This window comes from Diabrotica undecimpunctata, chromosome 10, assembly GCF_040954645.1.
Source record: "Diabrotica undecimpunctata isolate CICGRU chromosome 10, icDiaUnde3, whole genome shotgun sequence".
NCBI lineage: Eukaryota > Metazoa > Arthropoda > Insecta > Coleoptera > Chrysomelidae > Diabrotica > Diabrotica undecimpunctata.
Window position 1 is genome coordinate 76774899 of NC_092812.1, and position 18381 is coordinate 76793279.

Genomic DNA, 18381 nt, shown 5'->3' on the forward strand with positions numbered 1-18381 from the left:
TAAGAGGAGACGAAGAGGGCATAATGAGTAGAAATGGAGAAAGAATGATAGAATATTGTATGATAAATGATATGAAGATTGGAAATACGTCTGGAAACATCTAAAAAAAACAAATTCACGGAAAAATATAAAAACAAATAAATACACAGAATTAGATAAAAACCATAGATTAGTGGAGTCAGAAATATTATTAGGTATTAAAAATAAGGAACAAATTAAATATAATGAAAACTTTTGTTTTCAAAACTTCGACAAAATTTATTATAATTTATTATCACTACAGCTGTTTCGGCAGAGTTACTTTTTCAAGTGATCTATTTTTGGTATGCGTTTACACTGTATAGACTTCAACTGAATAAGTTGAGGAGGGAAGAACTGTTAATCTCAAGTTGGTCACTCAGGATTATGTCTGTATTTTTTAATTTGTTAATTTCCATAGATTCTAATAAAGATAGCTTAGGGGTTTTATTTTGAATGTGAAGAATTTGAAATTTATCATAAAAAAAATGATTATCCGTTTGTTAAAAGATCTACCAGTTTTACCAATGTAAGTTTTTGGGTAGTAGCCACATTTAAGTTTCTATGCACCACTGTGTAAGTGCTTTTCCTTTTGGCTCTTGTTGTTCTTAATATATTTGCTTAAGTTGTTGTTTGGTCCGAAAGCTGGTGTTATTTCTTTATTGTTTATGTGATTGGCTATTTTTGTTGATATCTTACCTGTATATGTAAAAGCACTTACACACCGGTGTATACCAACTTAAATGTGACGGAACTCGGAAACTCCAGAAAGGTAATGAAATGTTAGAGAAGTTGTACTTTGTTCTTTATATGCAGGCTAGATATACAACAGTAAATAACGAAATGGTACCAAAATATTCGAAAAGAGTATGGTTTTCTAACTTCCTTTCTAGCTGTTCAAAATAGCTGAAATGAACACATATCATATTTGTGCTCTAGGAACTCTAAAAAGGTAATTACATGTTAAAAAATTGTACGAATAGGAAAATCCACCAAATTGAGTAAATAATGAAATGATACCACAAGATCCGAAAAACGTATGATTTTCTAACCTTCTTTCTAGAAATACTCACATCGGAAACTGATAGAACTTTTAACACATGGATAGCAGAGCTAAAAAGGGCTTTCAATAAGAGAAAAACAGATTCTACGTACACACTTCGCCTTCTAGACCATAATCATTCTTTTAATGTCCAATTTCAAATTCTTCTTAAGGTATCTTTATTAGAATCTATGGAAATTAACAAATTAACAAATACAGATATAATTCTGAATGACCAACTTAAGACAAACAGTTCTCCCCTCCTCAGCTTATTCAGTTGGAGACCATAAAGTGTAAACGCATGTCAAAAATAGATCACTTGAGAAAGGCACTCTGTTGAAACAGCTGTAGTAATAATAAATTATGTGGAAGTTTTGAAAGCAAAAGTTTTCAGTGTTTTATTGTTAAATATAGCTAAGCTGACTGAAGTACCTAGTAAGGAACTACCCAACTTTACGGAATAAAAATTTAATACATCACAGATACCAGAAAAGGAATTAAATCATTAAATTAGATGGAGGGAATTCAAAAGAATACTATTGGAAATGGCACAGGAGGTATGTAAAGGACTACCATGAGGAAGAGCAGAAAGATGAGATATTAGAACAAGAATAAGAAAACATGTTGAGATGAAGAAAGAAGCATTGCAAATAACGGGTAAGAAAATATCATAAACTTAAAGACAAAGTTATAAAATTGATAAGAAAGGAGAGGAAGGTAAGCTGTAAACTAATCAGCGAGAAATTAAATTCAAACTGCAAGAAAAATGATAGAATGTTCTGGAATAAATACGAAGCATTAATAGGAAAAAAACATACACGAAAGCTAAAATATGACCTAAATAACCTTCCTACAGGAACAAAATATATAAAAACAATTTAGATCAATACTTCTCACAAAAATTCAATCGAAGAAGGATATATGGCAACAATAAAAATAGAGAAATGGATGACGATGAAGAATCTATTGAATGAATTAGGTTAGAATTGGAAGAGGAAGAAGCAATACTGAAGATGAAGATAAAGAAAACAAACAGAAGTGAGACTATTAATCTGAAGGTGGTAAAATACATTGTAAGCCTAGGAAAAATAAATATACCGGAGAAATGGGAAGAAATGTGTTCCTACAGCTCTATAAAAAAGGGGATACTGCTGAATGCACAAATTAAGCTATCTGCCTATCACCTGGTAAATTTAAATTGTATACGAAAGTTGTAGAGAATTAACTGAGAAAAATATTGGAAAACAGAATAAAAGAGGAACAAGCAGCATTCATACAACGAAGAAAGACAACAAATAATATTTTCTTAATAAGGAACATAATAGAGAAACAGAGCAATAAGAGAAGTATATATGACATTTGTGGATCTGGATGAGAGAAACCTTTGATTCCATACAAAGGAATACGGTCTGGAACTACCTGGATCAATTACAAATACCAAGACGCAAACTCCAGAAAACAACTCTTCAATAATAGACGAGGCAAAGTATCGCGCTCTATGCAATAATTTATTTATTAAATATAAAATACTTTCTTTTACTTATAGGTCTAAGCAACATTATGGAATCCGGATTACTAATTCATAAGAATTTCGATATGTTTCCATCATGTCGATTTTCATAGTTATGGCACGAGAAGCGCAAACAATATAAATTGTATATAAAGATTCTTGTCGAGATTACATATAACTGAAAGTAACAAACTGCACTACTTAACACTTTACAATAAAAATTGAATCAATTTTTAAAGACAAAAATATAAAAAGTATGAATGTGTTCAGTTTCGAGTTTTCATATGTTTAAATTAATTTTTCACCAACAGTTTTTAAGATATTTCTATTTTATTTTACATTATGTTTTTTATTGTATTTTTTTATAATTTCAAACAAAAATATTTTATAAAACTGATTAATAATCGATCTATTTATCTATCTATCTATATTAAAAATCATTATATTGTAACTCTTGATAACATTTCTTGGACACTCTATGGCATCTGTTCATACTGAACACTCTTGGAAAATCAAGAAAAACCTCAGATACTCAACCAGTTAATTATCCATCTAACAACAAAACTATTTACGGTGATTTTATTAACTTAATAGAGTGTTCATAGCAATTAAAATCTTAAATTAAACGTTTATTTTACGCAACTTCATAAGGCAATCGTCGCTTCCCAAAACATCGAAACAATTTAAAATTCGAGATTTATACAAATGAAAAGAAAAACTCTCATTTCAATTTATGCTATAGAGGTGGGCCGGTTGGAACTAATAAAGAGGAACTGCAGGGACACTCAGGAACTGAGTGCCTGGACATACTGGCATTGAACCTTCTTGACAGAGGAGGGTCAAAAGATTCCTAGACATAGTAAGAAGAATAGTCAAAAGATCGGAACGGATGAAACGTAACTACTGGTACGAACAAATGGGTCTCTAACATTCGAAGGTTTTATGGATCGATAGGATAAGGCTCAAAACATTTGAACATTATTAACTCGAGCCCTACGACTTCTTAGAAGTGTCACAAAAGGCTATAATAGATTTTTTTAAAAAGGCTGGGCTGATGGGACAATTTTAACCTAGCCATGAGCCACAATACACCTCTTAGGTCGAGTAGAAGGGTGGTTATGCGTCCACTCGTATTGCACCTAACATAAACTCTTATTCACTGAGATACAGTACTTATACAACTCTAGTAAAAAAGACAAGAAGAATACTCAATAATCTGATTATTATTCAAAAATCATTCAAAATTTGTTGCAAATTACAACTACCTGCAAAAACCAAACTCTCCTAGGTCTCATACACCTGCGATAAAATTTGCGCAACGGCTACTGTTCCACTTGCAACACTTATTTGTTGTGCAAATACATTTGCATAATTTGATCGCAGGTGTATGTGACGTATTATATCAAGCAATATTTAAATTAGGCTTAGTCTCCCTTGTGGCCAATAAAAACTCATATCACAAAAGAAATAAAACGAAGGATTTTTCTAGCAAACAAGTGTTACTTAAAGCCGACTAGATTTTTTTCTCTGTGAACCATCTGCTCTACATAGGTCGTACTATAAGACACTTCGGCAGATCTGCTATATACAAGCTCTCCACCAACACACTGATTTCAGTCATTTGGCACAAAGACAGCGTCTACGACCGGGTTTTCCTCCCGGATCGTTCCCTTTATATCTTTATTCGTAGACTCAAAGGGTCACTCATTTCAAGTCATCTTCTTGGCCATCTTTATTTGTTTCTGTGTCCATTTTATTCCCAAGAGTTGTGACGAAATACTATCAGGCACCTATGGGCAGTGCGCTCATATCGTTACACAGTTATAATCCTCCAGAGGTCGCCAGCTCTCTATGGCATGGCTTAGTACTTTTTCCACGTGTGGTATTTTTATGTGTGCATGTATTTGTAAGTATTTGTGTGTCATTTTAACAAAATATATACAGTTAATGACATAGCTGCAGCATCTATCTCATGTTATCAGGTTTTCTGCGGATATTTATTTGGTTATTCCTTATTCACACCTTATTGTGTTATATAACCATAGGGCGTTCGATATTAGCCATTAAGATATGCCGTGTCAATCATGCAAGCAATAGAATCTAATATAGCCTGCGAGACATGCACAACCCTTAGAAAATGACATATAGGGGTTATAATTCATTAGGGTGAGGATATTGATCCGAGTAAATCAGGAACCACTCCACCTTGCTTTAATGCTCCAGACCATCTCCCACACCCCGATAACATGCTGATGCACTATAGACATCATACAATGACTCCCACATGAAATCTTAGGCTGGAGGGCGTTAGGCGCTATAATCCTGATATCGTCTTATTTTGCACATATTCATTGTGCTTTTGCTTTTTTAGTTTTTCTGGTTAGAGTGTTAATCTTCTTGCCATTTTAACTTCATGGATTCTTCTGATAAAGCTACGTGGTTATTTTGTCATCTTATTATTTTGTTTAATCATTTGTTATTATTTGTTGCTTTGATCTTCTGTGTTTCCATCTCTGGAATACATTATACCCTATTGGTTCTCGCATCGAATTTTTCTCTCGCTTTTTCTTCCATTATTTCCAGTGCTCTTACTTGCTTCAGATCTCTGAGCAGGAAGCGTTCAGCTACGTTTCTGAGCACTTCGCTATTTCTCTCAAGTATTTGTTATGGGTTGCACGTGTGTACCCATGAGAACGATGTCTATGTGATGATAGCATGACGCTACTTATTAGTCTGATCTTTGTTTTTGTTGTTAATTTGCTTTTCCTTCCTGTGAGTCCTCTGATGATCGCTCTTTCTACTTTGATCTTTGGGATTGTTGCGTTTACATGTGGTGTAAACGTTTATCCAATGTGACTCTTAAGTATTTGGCTTCGTACTTCCATTCGATGGGTCTGCCTTGTACTATTAGTTGTTCTTCTGACTATCCCTTCTCTCTTGAAGATAACCTCTTGGGTCTTTTCTGGATTTATTGCTATTTTCCATTTCCGCCTCTATGTTTTGCCGATATAGCAGTGTCATTTGAATATGGCCTGAGTAGAGTTCCGGGTATTCTTGGAATGTCAGCTGTGTATATGCTGTAAAGTAGGGGTCATAACACTGCCCCTGTGGTAATATGGCCTCCAGGTCACCGTGTTCGGAGAGGACTTATCCTATTCGAGCCCTGAACCTCTGGTCGCCTAAGTACAAGGTGACTAGTCTTGTCATGGGCCCGCTGTATTCTCTCATTTTATATACTAGCCCTTCATGCCATACTCTGTCAAAGGCTTTGCTTACATCCAGGAAGGCAGCTTCTGTATATTGTTTATCGTTGCATTCAGCTGCAATATATTCGGTTAGTCGAAGCACTTGATGTTCGCTGGAGTGCTGTGCTCTGGCTCTGAAGCGAAATTGTGCTGAAGAAATTATTTCAAATTGGTCTCTGTTTGGAGTCTGGTTTGTATGACTGTTTCTACTATTTTACTGACTGCTGGAAGTAAGCTAATCGGCCTATAATTTTGCGGGAAAGTACTGTTTTTCCCTGGTTTGTGAATCCTTATCACATGGGCTTCTTTCCATCGATTTGGAAAAAGCCGACACGAGTTTTGTAAACTACTAAAAAGAAAACACGAATCAATCTCTTTACCAAATTTCTCCATCAGTTGTAATATTCATCAATACCAATATATTTCCTTTGTCCTATATGTCCTTTACAGACATGTCCTTGTCCTATATTGTCTTTCCCTTACTACTTTCAGGAACTCGTAACTCTGCAATTCATTATTTTTCTCTACACTCTAGGTGATTATCATTTCGGAAAAGGAAATCGGATGTTACAAAATACATAATGGTAAGTATTGTTATCATTTACATTTTTAATTGAAATAGATAATATATATATATATATATATATATATATATATATATATATATATATATATATATATATAAATATAAAATATTATATCAGATGGTATCTTAGCAAGGAATTTCACATCTATATTTACAATCATGAATTGTTGTTTATGTTTACCAAGACAAACATTTCAACGCATTGTAATGTTGAATATGGTGACTCAGTTTTATTTATTTTTATTTCTGAAAGTAATTATTTACGATATAGAAATACTTAGCATGACTACAAATTGCGAAAAGATTGATATCAAAAAAATCATCAGAGCTATTGAAAAATAGAGAACGAATTACAATATCAATATCAAAAACACGACACAGTAATAAAGCTAGACATAGTTTTTGTGAATGTGAAATTGTGGGACTTAAGTTGTGATATTTCCTACTGTCTTTCCTTATGTTATGATTCCTTAATCATTGCCTATTTTGTTTTTTTTAATTCGCTATGACAGGTACCTTAGCGTGAAGCTAAGTTTCTATGTTTAATCCTATTTTTGTATCATCACAATATTGTTCTCAAATGGAAAGGTTAGTAAATCGAGTGCATTAAATGAAATAATAATTAAAATTAAAGTCTGTTATAAATTTAAAGAAAGTATTTAAATATTACTCAAATTAATTGAGGGATTAAATAAATCTTTCAATAAAGTAAGAAGTAGTTGCTAAATTCGTGACATTGATTTCATAAACAATTGTTGTATATAAATTTGATACGATCCAATTCAAGAGGATTACTATTTTGAGAATTGTCGAGGACCACCGACCTACGACAACATATTTGTAGCACAGAGAATGTAGGTGAATCTTAATAAGGAATTTTTTTAATTTTTAAGTTTATCTAAAGAAATGTAGAAACTAGACGTACCACACACACCATCAGCTCCCAACAACATAGAACCTAAGGCCAAAAAAATGTGACATTCCAAAACAAACTTCAAATATTAGACAACATAATAAGCAAACCTTAAGGGTTTAAGCCGGAATTACACGCCTCGGTGGCGGATAACATGAGTTTATTTTAGCATAGAAAAATAGGAAAATGACAATAACCACATACAATTATTACATACCTAAATAAATATGTAGTTCTACTCGAATTAGATAGCATCACCATCATCATCACCACTACATTCGTCATATCCCAACGAAACTCTATTGTTTCATTTATTATCATATCGAGTACTAAGAATTTCTTTTCCTCTGCTATGATATGTCTTTTAGCTTTTTGCCAATTGTCAGATAAAAGCTTTGATATTGGGTCATTTATTAATTTCCCAATAGCTTTAAATTTAAATCTAGTATTGTTTCTCGTGATATATCGCTTCATTTAAGTCCAATTCAGTTCAATGAGGTTAAGTCGGCAATCTGTAAGTTTAAAGTGGAATCTATCCTGCTAAGAACAGAATGGACGCACGACACATAGCCGCTAACGATGCCCTTGGAACACTGGGCAAAATTCCGTTGAATATCAACCTTGTTCCTGTACGCAGGGCTCTACATGAATTGACCAACGTTCACAGCTACTTGTGGAAATAAATATGAATATTTATCAACACGCAAGGCAAGCACGGTGTTTACATGCGAAAAATCCGACCTCGGAAAACTAATCTTACTCAAAGTGCGTCAAAAAGATAAACCTCAACGTTGCTACATACAAAGATCTGAAGAAATGGAGAAAGAACTCTCAAAAGTTAATTGAGATATTGTGGGTATCAGTGAAATTAGAGAAAAAAAAAGAAGAGAGTGTTATCTAACTCCCAGGCCACTTATGGTACTACAAAGGAGAAGATGAATCGACAGAATCGAGTCGGTTTCTTTATACACCAAAGAATTGCCGACAGAATCGTGTCGAACATCAAAATAAGCTATCCTAAAAATCATTCAGGTGTACACCCCTAGCACAGGAGATCCAGACAAGGAAGTCGAAATATTCTATGACCAAATATCTTTGCCTCTAATGCAATTAAGGAAAATCCTGGCCACTTCTTAATAATAGGTGGCAATTCCAATGCCAAAATAGGCACTAAGAAAGACCTCTCTAAAACAATATTTTGGAAGCGAAGGAAGAAATGATAGGTAAAGGGAAACAACTGTTAACTTTCCTTTTGGAAAACACCCTCTATCAAATAAACAGCTTCTTCAAAAATAAAAAATGAAAATGGACATTGGAAAGCCCTGATGGAAATACAAGAAACGAAATCGACTATTTCTTAACAAACAAAAAAGAATTATTTAAAGAAGTAAATTTGTTAAAACAGCGTAGTACAAGTAGTGACCATAGGTTATTAAAAACCAAAAGTAACGATATCGGCGGAAAAAGAAAGACTCCAAATTATAAAAATACAGAAACAACCAAAGAAATGGACAAAACCAACTAATATTCAGGAGTTCGAAAAATATATTGATAATTCATTGAAAAACAACAAGAAGCGACATTAATTATAATAAATGAACAAATAGTCAAGATATTGCAACAGGCTTAAACTAAATATTGTCCAACAAACAACAAGGATGATAAAAATAGCCAATCTACGAAAACCCTTATTGAACTAAGGCAACAGATGAAAGGCGATAACAATATAAGCAAAGAAGCGCTAAATAAAATAAATAAGACGATCACAAAGGCACTAAGGAAATACATAAGAAACTACAAAGTAGAAAAAAGTAAACGAGCAATATTGGAAAATAAGGATATGCAAGTTTTAAGAAGGAGCATACAAAACGGAAACGTAGAAATTAACAAACTAAGCAACAGAGCCAGAAACGAAACTATTAACAAAGATGAAATATTAACAATAGTCGAAGAGTTCTACACAGAGCTACACAGATCAAGAGAAAAAGATAACAATACGCAATCTACAGTTACAGACGTATTAAACCAAGGATCAGATCTAATGCCCAATATAACAAAAGCAAAAATCAAAGAGGCCCTGAAGATAATGAATAATAATCAAATTCCAGGCAAATAAAATAGTATCAGAAAACATAAAAATTGTAGGATATAATATTACTTGATAAAAAAATAAACTATTATTCAATATCTGCCTTTCTCTCTCTCTCTCTCTCTTGTCGTTTCCTCATTGCTGAGGATCGTGATTTCCTACAATGCGGGATGTTGTATCGTCTGCGAATCTTAAGTTTGAGATCTTTTTTCCTGCAATGGAGATGCCGCCTCTCCATCCATCGAGTGCGTTCCTCATTATGTATTCTCCATATAAATTGAACAGGTCTGCCTTTACAACACCAATATTCCAAGAGTCTGGAACAATGCTACAATGATTCTACTACATAACACAAAAGACAAAGCAAATTTAGAGAATTACAGACTGATTAGCCTCCTCAGCTATTTATACAAGTTGTTTACATGAATAATAGTTAAAACAATGAAAAAGAAACTGGAGAACTATCAACCCATAGAACAGGCAGGATTTTGAAAAAGTTACGGAAGTAATGACCATCTACAAAGCATAAAAACCCTAATAAAGAAAGTAGCGTAATACAACAAACCTCTAGAACTAATATTTATCGATTTTCACAAAGCATTTGACACATTGGAGCTAAACAAAATACTACAGGCGCTTGAGAGTCACACAGAGAAGTATAGAGCGATCCACGTTAGAAAAAACTCTGCTGTCTAGGAATAACAAGAGTCAAAATAAAAAATGAAGAGATCAGGAGATGAAATAAGGCGACTGACATAATCAAAAAGATAGCCAGATTAGAATAGAGAAGGACAGGACACATAACTAAAATGACAGATGCGAGATGGACCAAGAGATTATTGAAATACAGATCAAGGGAAGACAAGAGAAGTGTTGGTAGATCACCTAAACGATGTACTGACGATTTAAGAAGGCTGGATGGTAAGTTCTTAATGATAAACTGGTAATCGCAACACCGCAACTTCACGTTCTTTCGCTATTTCATCTACAGCAGCATACTTCTTAGCAGCAATAAAAAGAAGCAAGCTGTAATACTTCGGTCACATTATAAGACACCCTGAAAAAAATAAGCTTTTACTCTAATCATTCTCTAATAATTCGGGGAAAGATCCATGGTAAACGGTTTTGGTATAAGAAGAACATCATACCTGAGACATCTAAGACAATGGTACGGAAAATCGACTACATCATTATTTAGAGCTGATGTGAATAATATCATGATAGCGAATATGGTAGCCAACATGATATCCAACGATCGATCTAGAAGAAGAAGCATACTTCTTAAATGTTGGAGAATGCAATTTACACATCCCAAACTGTTTTTACAAAATATCGTTCATTAATCCATATTTCATCCAGATAAAGAATATTAGAGCCTTCCTTCTCAGTTATTGAATTTCTCTTAAATATCGCCTCTTCCAAAAACTATTTTTTCTTTCTATATAAGTATAGATTTTATATCGTCCTTCTCCCAAACTAACTCTAATTCGTGCAAAATTTTCCACAATTTGCATCTTGTTATGATTGGCAAAGTTTCGTCACTATTAATATCTGCTAAAAGTGTATCAAAAGTAGGTATCTTATTTTGAAAATAAATTGAATGCAGTTTTCTTTGAATTGTTTGTTTTACAATATAGTTGTTCGTCCTGTTGATGTTGTTGGGGCTTCTGTAATAGATTCTGCAATGGTTGCTTCTCCAACTCCGGTCGTGGTTAAACACTTAAAAACTAAATTCCGAACAGTACTCATGGAGTGTTCATGTACAAGAAAGTCATTTACATTTAACACTACAACATTCAAATATACTGTTAAATGACACTTTAATTTTACAGGAGTAAAAGTAGACGTTTATGACATTTTTATTGCACCAGTTTTTTGTCGCTATTAGTACAAAACTTAAACAGTTCGCTACGTTATGGTTAAAGGTTTAAACAGACAGGTGATGATTGGTGATCGAGACTAAAAAAGACAAGAACTAGATCGAAGAATAAAACGATCGTGCAGAAACGAAAACAAATACTCAAGCCAAATATGCGAAAATTATGAATATCTTATGGATTTTTAAAAGATCAGTTAAGTAACTTAATAATGTATATTAGACGGAGTGGAGATGAATAATTTTACAGTATGTTTTTGTGGTAAGAGTCATCGGAATCACGTTTCGACTCGTGTAGTAGTAAATTCGTCAATCAGTTGTTCACGTTGACACGTGATTCCGATTCTACTACCATTGTAAAGCACGTGCAAAGCTATTCGTTTAGTTGTATTATACATAATTTAATAAACGCACAAAGATTATTCGCAATAAAATACGAAAATTATTGTCATAGGGGGAATTGTAGATTTACTTGAAACTCTATAGATGCTAGTTGATATCGCTGAACTTCCAGATCTATCCAGATTTATTTCCTATCCCTTTTAATTTTTCTGATAAATCTTTTACGTATCGTATTGTTGTTATCTTCGAATCCCTTCTGGTGAGCATTTCTGGATCGTGTTTGTGTTTTGTTGTTTCCTTTCTACAATCTTGTGGAATCCCTTCTTTATAAATGAGAATAGATAACTGGACAATAGACAAATGGATTTGAAGTGAATATGTCTGAATACTTCTTATCGCTCGGTATGATGTTTTTGCAAGGGCCCGAAATCATATTTAGCGTGCCTCAAAAGATCGAGACGCGTGCAGTAACTTTGCCGTATACAGTAGTATACATACATAATGTACATACATATACACTTATGTATAAAATGTAATATGTATACATGTAATATATAAAAAGTAAATACAATATTTTAAATTAAATTAAATAAAACCGAATTAAATCGAATAAAATAAAATAAAATAAATAAAATAAAATAAAATAAATCAAAACCATCGGTCCCTTCTATGCTCCCTCTCCTTGTTCACTCCCAGAGTGCCACGTGCCGTTTTTGTTTTTTAAATCCATTATAATGAAATATAAAAATACTCAAAATGAAGTAATTAAACATAAACACAAGATTGTAAGCATTAAATAACATTTTTAAAAGTGTGGTGTTCTGTGGCGCTCCTAAGTGCCACGCGCCGTTTTTTTTGTTAAAATTTTTCGTTGGAGCAGTTAATTATCGAGTGATAATTTAAATATCTGTTTGTGTGGGGTGGTTTTTTGTAGGCTTTAATTACATATCCTATATCCTCCAAGAAAAATATGAAGCAGGAAAGGAGACAATGAAATCAACCAGTAAAAATATAGTGCTTGAAAAGAAACAGGCAAACCATAAGTACTTGTAGGAACACAAAATAAAGAAAAATAAGGAAATATACAGGAAAGGAGGGCAGCGTGTACTTTTCTACGATCCCGCTAGAGAATAGGCCTACTTCAGGGAAGTGACCCTGCCCACGCGAGCCATGCATTGCTGTCAACTGCTTATTGAGAGAAATCATGTCCCATCCCTTGATCCTTTCAAAATATAGTTACCAATCTCCTATCCCTCTAAATAACTCAAGACGCAAAGGATGTGATCCTCGACCCACAAATCTAAATGACAAACATAAACAAGAAAAGACACCCCTTAAATGGGAAGAGGGTGTGAAGAATCCCCCCGTCAATTACTATTGCGGTCCAAGGAAGTGGACAGAGAATCCAAATATACGACAGGATAGTACGCATTGGTATTTCTAGTATTCATTGATATTATAGTATTTTCAAAAGTACCAACAAACGTACATTTGTATGTCAAGGGACAAATAATAGAACAGGTAAATTCTATAAGACATTTGGGAGCAAATATCAACAGCAAGTGCAACCCAAAAAAGAAATCCTATCAAGAATCGAACAAGCGAGGAAAACACTGATGGTCGTGAAAACATTTTATACAAGATCAGACCTTAGTCTAGACCTCAGAATACGATTGATCAGATGCTACGTTTTCTCTGTTTGCTCCAAATAATTTTAGAAGGAAGTACAGGGCAAAAAATCAGTTGGAAGACGCCAGAACGAAGAAAAAATAATTACAAGGCACACATCAACATTGGAAAGTTACATTGACTCCATTTTTTGCTTAAAAATGACAAAACAAATGAATATAACAGAAAACTATACCGCCCACTTAAAAGTCATTAACAAACAATAATGGATGCTACGCAATAAAAATTTGTGCAGTTGTATAGAATATGACCCTCACCTTAGTGCATAATTGGGTTTCAGTCGGGGGCTACAATGGAACTCGACCAAGATAGAAGTAGTTTCCTTTACCAAAAAACAAGAGTAAGTCTAGGACAGCTTTGACTAAACAAAAAAAGTTGGGAGTACTAATCAGAATGTAAATATTTACTGAATAAGGGCTGAATTGAAAGTCTTACATCATTGGCAGCAGTCAACAAGGCTATTGTAGCTTGACTAGACTGCTAACCTAACCTAATCTAACCGTCTGTCATTTCCTCTATCATTCACTCGCGCATATACATCAAATCAGAAGAAGTCAATTTGGATTAAGATCGGAACAAAGAAAGCACTTTTTAGTTTGCAGGTTCTAATACAGAGAACCAGGGATGTCAACGGCGATGTGTATGCATGTTTCATTGACTTCGAGAAGGTACCTATTTAACAAAGTACCACATGGGAAACTAATTGATATCCTAAAAACATCAGCACGCGATGTTAAGGATATAAGACTAATCTCAAACTTATATCTCCAACAAAAAGCAACCGTGCGATTCGAAAATGAACTGTCTGAGATCTTCATACTATTATAGGAAAATGAGTTCGACAGCGTTGCATATTGTCACGAGCATTATTTAACATTATACTCTGAAAACATCTTTAGAGAAGCCTTGGACGAAACAAAAGATGGTATTGCAGTAAATGGCCAGCTTATAAACAATATTAGATATGCAGACATGACGTGTTACTGGCAGATAGTGCGCAGGGTCTCCAAAGGACCATAGATAATGTTGTAGAAACATGTTACAAATACGGCCTAAAACTAAATTGTAAGAAGACAAAAATAAACGGCCAAATTCCAATAAACGATACACCGTTAGAAAGAGTGGTGAAAATATGCAATCTGGGCTGCAATATTAAAGGATACCTGGCAGACAAAGAAAATACTTTTATATACCTTTTATCAGAAGCCTTAGCTGTGATAAAAAATACGAACTTAATCTTAGTATGGGGGACTAAAATGAAAACGACAATAATCCTTGCATCTCGAGAAAATCTTCTACGACAACGAACAGTTAAAAATGACTGCATGGCAAAATACATCTCAGATCGAATGGACGTTCGGAGGCAGTACAAATCCATAAACAGAAAAAAATATAATGAAAGACATAAAGAAATCCGAAAAAGAATTAAAGTAGCAAAAGATCGATGGCTACAAGAATCCTGTTTAGAAATTGAGACTCTAGAGTAAGAACACGACAGCTTCCATTTGTATAAATAACTAAAAGAATTAACAAGCAAAAGCAGAATTTACAGGCAAAATATATAACAAGACTCTGGTGATAGAATTTTAAGTGATATTAAAGAGCGTTGTACCGAATGGGAAAATTACATAATACAAATATTCAAAGATGACCAAAGAATCTACCGAGAAATAACATCTAACCGAGATATAGGGCCCATCGATTCTAATCTCAGAAGTTCAGAAGGCCATCGACAAAGCGAAACGACGGAAGGGTTCTGATCCTTACGAAATACCTGCAGAATTGTTACAACTACATATTAGATAATGAGAGTGTAGATATTCTCACCTCCTTCTTTAACAAGATATACAGCAGCCGCAAATTACCAGACAACTGGTTAGAATCAATATTTATAACTATTCCCAAGAAAAGGAATGTCAGACAGTGTAGTGAGTATTGACTTATCAGTTTAATGAGTCACACGCTCAAAATTTTTATGAAAATATTGCATTGTTGCATATATAAATTTTGTAAGGATAACTGGTGATGGGCCCTTTTGTTTCCGAAACAGTATGGGTACTCGGGAAGCTCTTTTTGCATGCGAATACTCTTCTAAAAGAGCATTGAATTTAGGAAAAATATTTACGTACGTTTTAGAGATTTCGAAAAAGCCTTTGATAGAGTACCAAATGCATTACTATTTCAATGTTTAGACTCTTGATTTAATCAGACCGCTTTTATTAAGTGTGGTGTCAGACACGGATGTGTTGTGTCACCGATGTTGTTTAATATCTACACTGAACCAGTTTTTGAATTAGCGTTAAATAATCGTCGCGAAGGTGGGAATCGAAAAGTCAAATAAACTTAATTTTAAAGTAAAATTATAGCTTATACCCAACAAAAATAGTAAATTGTTTTAAACTCTACTAAAGCTTACCATGAAGAAATTGCTTGTGATGTTTTTGAAAGTTATTTTGTTCAAATGATCGATTTTCTACTGATCAATTCTATTGTAGGTATGGACATATGGACAATGAAAGTTACCATTCAAGATTAAGAGAACCATTACCTAACATTAACTGTAAAAAGAAAGAGCTCTTAGGTTAGTTAATAAGCAAAGAAATAAAGGTAGAAAAAGGAATACTTAAAAAACAGCTTTTACAATTATGTAAATTACATTCTGCAAAATTTAATAAGTATGCTGTAGATGAAGTAGTAAAAGAACGTGGAATTACGATGTTGTGATTACCACCTTATCATTCCGAACTTAATCCCATTCAACTACTCGGGGTTCAAATGAAGGGATGTGTCGCGAGACATTTAAAATTAAAGCTATTCGTCAACTACTAATATATATATATATATATATATATATATATATATATATATATATATATATATATATATATATATATATATATATATAAATTAACAGAAATGAAAGAAATTCCTGTCAATGAGCGTCTACATTTTTAAAAATGTTCTCTTACTATGATATTATACCTAGATGAATTTACGCTTTTTAAGATTGTTCTGAGAATTAGCTTAACTTAAGGGATGAAAACTCGATAACGCTAAAAAAACTAACGCTAAAAACTAACGAATGGTAAGAGGAATTAAAGAATACAAGGTATTAAATATCAAATAATCTCAAAGATGTAAGAAATAGAAGAGCCAATTGCTTTCTGGAAATCAGTTTTAAAAAAAGGTAATCAATGTTTAAGATTTTTGTTTTGTGCGTTTGTTTTGAAAGGCAAAACAAATACAATTTTTAAATTTGTTTATGCGAATCAGATTTTACGAAAAAAAAAATAGCAAATTATGTGCTTGATTTATGTGATAGACAGAAATCTGGCCATGGTTTAGTTTGAACAGTTTCAATAAATTTTGGCAAAATAATCTAAAAATAAATTCACCTATAGATTTGTTTGGATCGTATATATAAACATAAAAGATAGTCTAATTATTTATCTTATAATAGTAGAAAATATTGCTTACCCATTAGAAAAAAACCAAGAAAGACATTTAGTCTGAAGAAAACTGCATACACTTAAATTTAAATCCACAAATCCTTCCAATTATGGGCGCTTTAATGGAACAATAATACAAAATAAATCCCTAATATATGTGATGCGGGTTTTCGGAATCACGTCTTTTCAAACTTTATTACAGCCACTAAAAGTTTTATTCTCTAACATCTACGCGAACCCACAACTACAATGAAACTGACTTACGACTTACGAACTGACATGGCTTCTCGACAACTTATTTAGGAAATCTATTTTCTACTAAGGCGGCCCGACTCTACCGCTACTGAGCAATGTGCGCTCCCTCTCCTACACAGATGTTACTTTGCAATCTCAAATTTGTTTACCACTCTTGACCCTTCTCCCAAATTATACCTCCTTTAATTAAATAATTCTCTCTGACCCATATGATAGGTATATAAATACATTTATTTATTTATATGTATATATATAAATATATAATATATGTTATTTAATTACAATTTTCAATGATTGTTAAAAATCATATATCAATATTTTTTGGCCTTTTGTAGCTTGATTGCTATACTATAAGATCTATTTCTATATTTATAATTTTTAATGTGGAAATAATTAGTGTTATAGTTATTCTCAAAAATGTAACCATAAATTTTCTCAAAATACAAATAAATAATAAAAAAAATAGAAGCCGATAGATTTGGCTTCTGTGCCTTTTCTACGGAATTCCCCAATTAAATTAACAAATCAAAGTAAAATATGTTATAATCAATTAGGTTTATCATCTAATTTATAGAGCATTTTAAATATTATTTGAACCTTTTATATATATACAGGGTGAGTCATGGGGAACTGTACATAATCTTACCTCGTATAGAGGCTCCTAATCAGATAAACATTTTGGTCAACCTTTACACTACTACCACCTAATCAATTGGTTTATTCGAAACGAAAAAATCAGATTCGGCTTTAAAAAATTAGTTCGTTTTGTTCATAGCAAAAATTTTCCCCTCTGTACGGTTTTTGAAAACTCTAATAAGAAGTTTATAAACCAGACAAATAGACAATTAAAAAATGCCATATTTTTTTTTCCTCACACGATTACTTAATTTTTAATTAAAAAAATTAAATTTGACTATAAACTTACAAAAATTAAATCTTTTTAAAGAAACAATTATTTAGCATTTAAGAAGCAAACCGGATCTGATTCAAACTGGAAAAAATCAGGTGCTGTTACACTACTACCACTTTAGGTCTGTCTGGCTTTAAAAAATTAGTTCGTTTTGTTTATAGAAAAAATTTTACTGGCTATACGGTTTTTGAAAATTCTAATAGGAATTTTATAAATAAGATAAATAGACAATTAAAAATGGCATGCCAATTTTTCCCCACACGTTTACTTAATTTTTAATTAAAAAATAAAATTTAAGGATGAATTAAACGTTTAGCAAAGATAACCATAAATGTAAAAAATGTAACTTTTCTTGCAAAATTATTCTTTTTAACAAATTTTTAGTTTAACGTTTAAAAAACAAACCGCCTCTCATTTTTTTCCAGTTTGGGTTATTTTAACTGGAAAAAAATCAGTT

The 18381-nt window shown here is 32.8% G+C and overlaps 1 protein-coding gene across 2 annotated transcripts in view; it reads right to left on the reverse strand.

The window, feature by feature from the left end:
* LOC140452506 (fibroblast growth factor receptor homolog 1-like) overlaps positions 1–17110 on the reverse strand; it is a 139617-nt gene extending 122507 nt beyond the window's left edge. Inside the window, exon 1 of one of the 2 annotated variants that reach the window (XM_072546812.1) lies at positions 16788–17110. The gene's annotated coding sequence lies outside the window, so the exon portion shown is untranslated. The remainder of the gene's footprint in view (positions 1–16787) is intronic. The other variant, XM_072546813.1, reaches the window with a different exon arrangement.
* Positions 17111–18381: the final 1271 nt, after the last annotated feature.